Raw genomic sequence first — 6,946 nt, forward strand, 5'->3', positions numbered from 1 at the left:
ATATTATTATATATATTATTTTTAGAGATGCAGATATAAAACTGCATAAGAATAACAGTAAGATTTGTAACTTCGAAAAATAAAGTATAGAAAATAGGCTTTCAGAAATTCTTAAAGGTCAGACATACCATTGGCTCAGTTTTACGTCTGATGTGAAACAGCAGAATTTCAAATCAGGCCTGTAAGCAAGGCTGACTTGGTGCTATTGCAGTGTCAGAGCAGCTGTGATAATGGAAATCCTGTTCTTGCTCAGTGGTAATTCTGGAGCTGGGGTCAGTCTGACACCTCCAAAAATCTGGTGCCATTTTGAAGGTAACTAGGATTCTCTTGAAGTATTACATCATTTAAATTTAATGGCAGCATTTTTAGCATGCTCTAAAATGTGCTAGTAGGAGCAGTGATTTGAAGCCCTCTGGGGGTGGCCTGTCAGCTTGTCCCAAAGCTACTGTCCTGCAGGTGTATCTGTAAATTGAAATGCACAAACAGAGAAAGGAAGAATGGTCCAACTTAGGAATTAGTGATAGTTGGTTATTCAAACATCAGAAAAGCTGGAAAGTTTTATGCACTTGTCTGAAGGAAGTGTTGATTCTGTGCTGGAGAAAAGTGCTTAATAACTTCATGACTGAAGATACCATTCAAAGATGCAGAAATATTAAGGGGAAGACTTAGCCAGTTGCTTCAAAACAAGGCTGAAGGAATCTGTTAGATGCTATCAGTGTGGCTTGTGGTATAAACACAGAGTACAGTGTTCAAACCATATAAACAGTGCCCTCTACTACTGCCCTAGATTGTGGGAGGAGGTTCTGAGCGGCAAAGTGCAGTTGCCATTGGCTTCTTGGACACTTAATGCAAACAGAGGAGAGTTGATGGAACGAGCCAGCTTCTTGCTGATAGGACTTGAGTGACTCTGCCCTCCTCCTCCTCCTCCTCTACAAGTGCACACAGAGTGGTACTGGTAGGAGCCTTAGTAAGTGTAATATGCTGGCACAAAACCCTATGGCTATAGCTGAAATTTCTAGTCAAGAATTAAGCATCTTAACACAGTTTTTCTTCTACCACTGTAACTGGTTCTGTGCTGGTGGACCTTTGCTGGCAGATAAAATCAAAGCTCAATACACCCACATGGTTTCTTGTGTTACAAGTACATTGAAACTTATGCTGAACCAGGAGGACTTTGATTGAGGCCTTCCATGCAAAACAACAAGCTTTGTATAAGAGCACCTAAAGAGAGGCTCTAAACTTATAAAAGCAATTAAAGAGGTTTTGTAGTGATTTGGCAGATTATGGGCTGATAACTTTAGCATTCTCTGTAGCAAGCTAGCTCCATCTAATTAACAAAGAACTGGAGCTATACAAGGGCAGAATTGATTAACAGAAAGTACAAACCTGGCTGATCAGAGACAAAGAGTTTGTATGGCAAGCACAGTATGGGAAATAATGGAAACATGGTGGAATCTTGACTTGTATTTTCTTCCCTTCACACTGAAAATTTTTATCTAAAATTTTAACTTGTGAAGAAAGTTTCCTAGCCCAGCAGAACAGTAGAAATGACATTTTAGAGAATGGTAGTGCATCAAAGACTTTCTTCAGTTTCTGAGAAACTCTAGTCTTGTCCAGGACATCAGCATCAATTGAGTATGAGTTATTATATTTGGAGTTGTTGAATCCAGAAAAAATAGGTTCTTCAAATGTATTGATCTTACGTGAATTGCTCTAGATGTTTGTTGCATCCAAAAACTAATACACCACCAACCAACAAAACCCCAAACTGAATCAGATCTATGGACCTGACAAAGCCTAGAAGGGGATTATGAAGCAGAGGTGCTCACACAGCCTGCTGAGTCGACTTGGAAAATGGGATGTTACTCAAAAAAGAATTGATTGAAGAGGACTGGTGGTGGGATTTACTCAGAATTAGTGAAGTAAAGGAAGCAGTTACATGGCTGGTGAGTGACAGTGCTTGGGAAGATCAAAAAATTGTAATTAAAGCTCTTGTATAAAACACATACTTACAAATGGGATTTGGATGGTAACTGTATTCCCATGCCTGCCTCAGTCAATGAGGCTGTTGTTGAAAAGTGAACCTTGTTCAACAGATACAGTTTCAGGTATGATCTGTAGTCAAAACCTAGATTAAAAATAAAGATGTGGGAAATAGAATATGAATGAAGGATTTTTCAGGGATTTATAGTTGGTCCAGGGCTTTGTAGTATTTTTATCAGTGGACTGGAAGAAAACATGAAATTAGAGCTGAGCAAATTTGTGGATTATGTAAAGGTTGTGCCTGAGTGGTGAAGCATGAAGAAAGAACAGCAGCTGTACAGTGTCCTCTGAACTGTTTGGGTAACTGGGTCTAATATGTTCAAATATGTTTTTATAGAGCTGGAGCACAGTGTTAGGCATGTTGTGGGAAAGACTGGAGGCTGTAGGTTTAGGACAGAATTGTGCTTCCAGAAACTTGTGACCTTGGAAAGGATGGCAGGAGCAGAGCAGATACATGACAGAATGTGAGTCCTCAGAGCTTAAAACAAGCTAATTCGGTTTTTAATGCTAAGGTACATCCCTAATAACAGGGAATACTGAATAAGGATAGGGAGGTGAAGTCAGTCGGGGAGTATTTTGACGAGGTTTAACATTAGTGTTAAAGAGCTGTTCAAAAGCAGCAAAGGTGTAGTGTTCACCCTTGCTGAGGTGATTGAGTCGCTCATAAAACAACTTCTTGTAGTGCTTGACCAGTTTAGCTTATCTCAAGGTATTTAAAAGTTTCTCAATTTTCTTTGGGCAGAATAGGCTGTGTACCAAAGGGCTCTTTAATTTAGTGGGAAAAGATACGATAGCAGCCAGAGCCTGGAAGTTAAACAGATTATTTCAAATTAGGAAAAAAGGCACAGATTGTTAATAATGAATGTGATCAACCACTAAAAGCATCAGGAAGATGCTTGTAAGTATTAAGGGAAATTAGGATGTCTCCATCTCTTGAAGTCATCAAGTCAGGATGGAGTATCATCTGAAACATATGAATGAGGCAATGCATTGTCCATGCACTGTAAGTGTACAAGTGTACCTCCCATCATATAAGTGCAGGAGCATTTGCACCTGCCAAACTGATCTCACCCAGTCATGGTCAGGCTAGGTCTCTCTTCCTGTCTGACCTAGACTTAGTCAAATGATCTGATGATGGTAATGGTTCATTTATAGGACTCCTTTAAATCTAGTAAGGATACATTTTCTTTCAAGGGAGTAAATATGCTTGTATGAAGCATTAAATCAAATGTTTGCAATGTCTTTTTTTGGAAAGCACTGTCATTTTTTATGATGGTGAAAGGAAGTGACTGTATAGGGAAGGACAGGGATGGCTCTTTCATTTCCTGAACAGGTTGGAGTATCTTCCTCAGTCTTTTTCCTCAAAGAAATCTGATAATGTGCTCTTACTCCTGTACTGGTTTACTTCAGTAGCAAGAGGTAAACTTTATAGTGTCAGTGTTGGGGGCAAAGTCACTACATTCTATAAAATTTGCTTTTCCATTAAGGAAAGAAATTGCATGAGCTCTTGCTGGCAGAGGTGGCTCTGAGTGTGATGCAGTGTCTTATGTTTCTTTGCCAGTACAAAATCAGTGTGTTCCATGGAATGGTTTCAAAAGGAATGGTTTCTGTCATGTCCTGTCTGCTAAAGAGGTGAAGGACAAAGAAAGGAAAAAAAAAAAGGCTGTGAATCCTCTCCTCCCTTGGCCATTAGGGAGGTGCTTGAGTGCCTGTGGGTTCTTGGTGGCCCATCAGGTCCATTGGTTTGGGATGTTTCCCTAAACCCTTCTGAAAGTACAATGGGAACTAGTCCAGTCATGACAGCAGCTTATACCTGGTAGGCACCTTCCCAGACATCTTGGTCTTTTCCCCATCAGAGGATGAGTGTGTGCCCAGTCATGAGTTGGAGGAAGGGCCATGGGAAAGACAGGAGCTAGGGGCTCTGCTTGTGGCAGATTGCTGCTGACAGCCTTTCCTCCAGGTACTCCCTTGACGTTGGTAGGAAACAGGTGCATACACCGAGCAGCCCTCCTGCAGAAAGGATATTTCCAGCAAGCATCAGATGTGATGTGTCTGTTCAATGTGTCTGGTTTTGGGGAAGGACTGGCACTATAGTAAGTGACTTCTTTTATCTCTGAAAGAGACTGTCCTACTGAAAGAAGTTACTTCATTGGAGCATTTCCCAGCCAAATGCTACTTTTTCCCCTCTATTGCATATTTTTTTATTCCATCAAGGCAGGCAAGGTCTTGTATTAATTTCTTTGCACTCAGGCTGGCCTACACAGGAAGACTTAAACTCCTCTTGTTAGGGAAGCTGTTTATATTTTAATCTTTGAATTTCCTTGAGTCTTGGAGGGACTGTGCCTCTCCTGTACCTCTCGCTCTCTTTGCTCTTATCTTATCTGACCCATTTTGCTGTCAAATAGAAGTGAAGAGAGACAGAAGTGATTATAAGCAGTTTCTTTACTTACAGTTTAACTATGACTCTATTTTTGATTATTTTTTTTTAATAAGTGATCTGCTGGCTTCTTTTTGCAGTTGATTTATGGTAGGGAAGATTAAGGTGGAGAGAGTTAATTGTCCAGGAGTCTGGAGAAGATTTTGGAGATGGGAAAGGATTGTGGAACTTGGGAGATATGGTCCCAGTTTTTTCTGTTCCTGTGCTCTTCCTCTTCCTACATCCTACACCAGACAGGTGTCTTTCTCATGGCTGGGGGGACCTGTCTCTTTTCTCATCACTTGTGTATTTGCTTGGCTGTGACATTATTTGGTATTAGGTCGTAAAATGTGAATAAAAGTTACCTGTGGCCTGGGTCAGAAAATTGAGACCAAGGACAGTAAGTTCTGGAGTGGCAACTTCATTTTTGTGAGAAGAGAGGATGAGAGAAGGCTTTTAGGACTTCATGACATGGGTGGTTATGCCTCCTTGAGCAGTTTGGGTGAAGTTCAAGTGTTGAGTGAAACAAATACAAAGCAAGCAAGGGATATGCATGAGAGGCCACATGTACCAGTATGTGTTTATGGCCAGAACTCCACAGTGGCTCTTAGTTGCATCTTGGGAAAAAGTCTATGTTCTAGGACAGCTGAGGAATATCCATTTATCCCAGACATAGTAAGAACATGAAAACAAGGAAAGGTAGAGGGCTGAAGAAAGTGATTCTTTTATTCAGGTATTAAAAATTAGTCTTTGATTTCAGGCAAGGGCATCATGGCTAAAGCAAACCCTTCTTAATGAGGTTAAAGAAATTACCCATTTATTCTCATGGTGCAGTTTTCATCATGTCCCTTTGTCATCCCATAGAGGTGTTGCAGCTTGAGTGCATTGAAGGGGGCGATGCCCTGACCTGGAGAAATTTGTCAGTGCTAGTTACCAGTTTCTCAAGGTCAGGGCAGCTTATCCTTCCGCTCCCTAGAACACAGCCTAATCCTTTCTTTGCCCTTTTAGTGCTAGTACCCATGTGTAATTGCAACGGCCTGTTCATAGAGGCTCTCACTAAATAAGTTACATGTTAAGGACTTACATGAGAGGTCTGTTGGTATTTTGCTTTTTTACAGAAATAGATACCTCCACACAAACCACATAGTAGTGATGCCATGACTCTTTAAAGCAAGAGACAGTTGAGAAGATTAAGTATGAGAATATTCATGTCTTGTCTCATGTACATGCACCATCCTTTTGGCTGGTGTTTGTTTTGAAGGCATGGAAGCATTGTCACAAGGGCCGTCACTTTCTCCAGTCAAAACTCTGTTCCCTGTACTGGAGCAGCTGCTAAGAGCATAGGGCCCTGGTGACAGTGATGCCAGTTTGGTCAACCCATACCTGGGGCTGCATGTTCCCAAACTCTGACTGGTTTTTTCCCTTTGTGCCTGCACAGCTGTTCATGCAACTTTGTAGTAAATCACATTTGGGAAGTGAATTTTGCTTCCAGGTAGTTTTTCAGCTGAATCAGTTTGCTGTCCAGCCAGGCAGAGAGTTGTGCTGGCAGTGTAGGAGTGGTGTGTGAGTGGAAAAGAGCAGCTGCTGCCGAGAATGTGTTTAAGGCCAGAGAGGCTGCAATCAGCAAGAGAGAAAATGGGTAATTTAATCAAGGCCAAATGTTTATTACCCTTCAGGTGCCTGTGAAATCTGGAAACTGTTTGTTGATGTCAGGGCATGTCTCTGTCTCTCTAATTGGTGGGATTAGCATCAGGTTTTGGTTGCCATTTTCTATTTATTGTGTTCTCTTATTCAGTCTTTGCATTTATTATTTGCATCACTTGCTGATGAGAGTGATAGGAACGGTATTCCTAGTGTAATGTAACTGTCCAGAGGTTAGATTACTCTTGCAGCTTTACTACGTAACACTTGTGTAAAAAGATGGCTGGCTGTGGCTTCTTCTTTCCAGAACTAGTGCAAGAGCTGTATATTCCTTCCTTAAAAAAAAGTGCCAGGGTTATGAAATGCATCTCAGCAAATAAATGTAAGCTTCCAGGCATAGAAATTAAGAAAAATGAACTTGTTCTTGCAGGGGTTGTTGTGGTGTGAGAGATAGCAGGAGCAAAGAATATTTTCTTAAATCAAAAAGTTGTTGTAGGAGTGGTATTGTGAGTTGGGTTTTAAATTCCTTGTTCCATAGGTGTCAAGAACTTGAGAGAAAAGGACCAAAAAATAAACCTTAAAGAACCAGTGCATTTCAGTGTTTAGTGTATGAAGTGTACTGCAAGCTCCAAACAGGGAGAAGCAATTGCCTTGAAAACTGGGTGGGAAGGGTGACTGCTGGGGCTGAGTTTGTGCTTTTGAGATCAGATACGTGGGGAAAAGCTGTTATCCCAGAAGAGAGGTTGGTGGGGTTTTTTTCTTCCCCCCCTTCAATCCTGGGATGTGTTCCTGTTATCTCTGGAGACTTTTCTGGAGAAGCTGCTTTTTGGGGGAGGGGGGGGGCAG

Source organism: Acanthisitta chloris, unplaced genomic scaffold (genome assembly GCF_000695815.1).
Source record: "Acanthisitta chloris isolate BGI_N310 unplaced genomic scaffold, ASM69581v1 scaffold4063, whole genome shotgun sequence".
NCBI lineage: Eukaryota > Metazoa > Chordata > Aves > Passeriformes > Acanthisittidae > Acanthisitta > Acanthisitta chloris.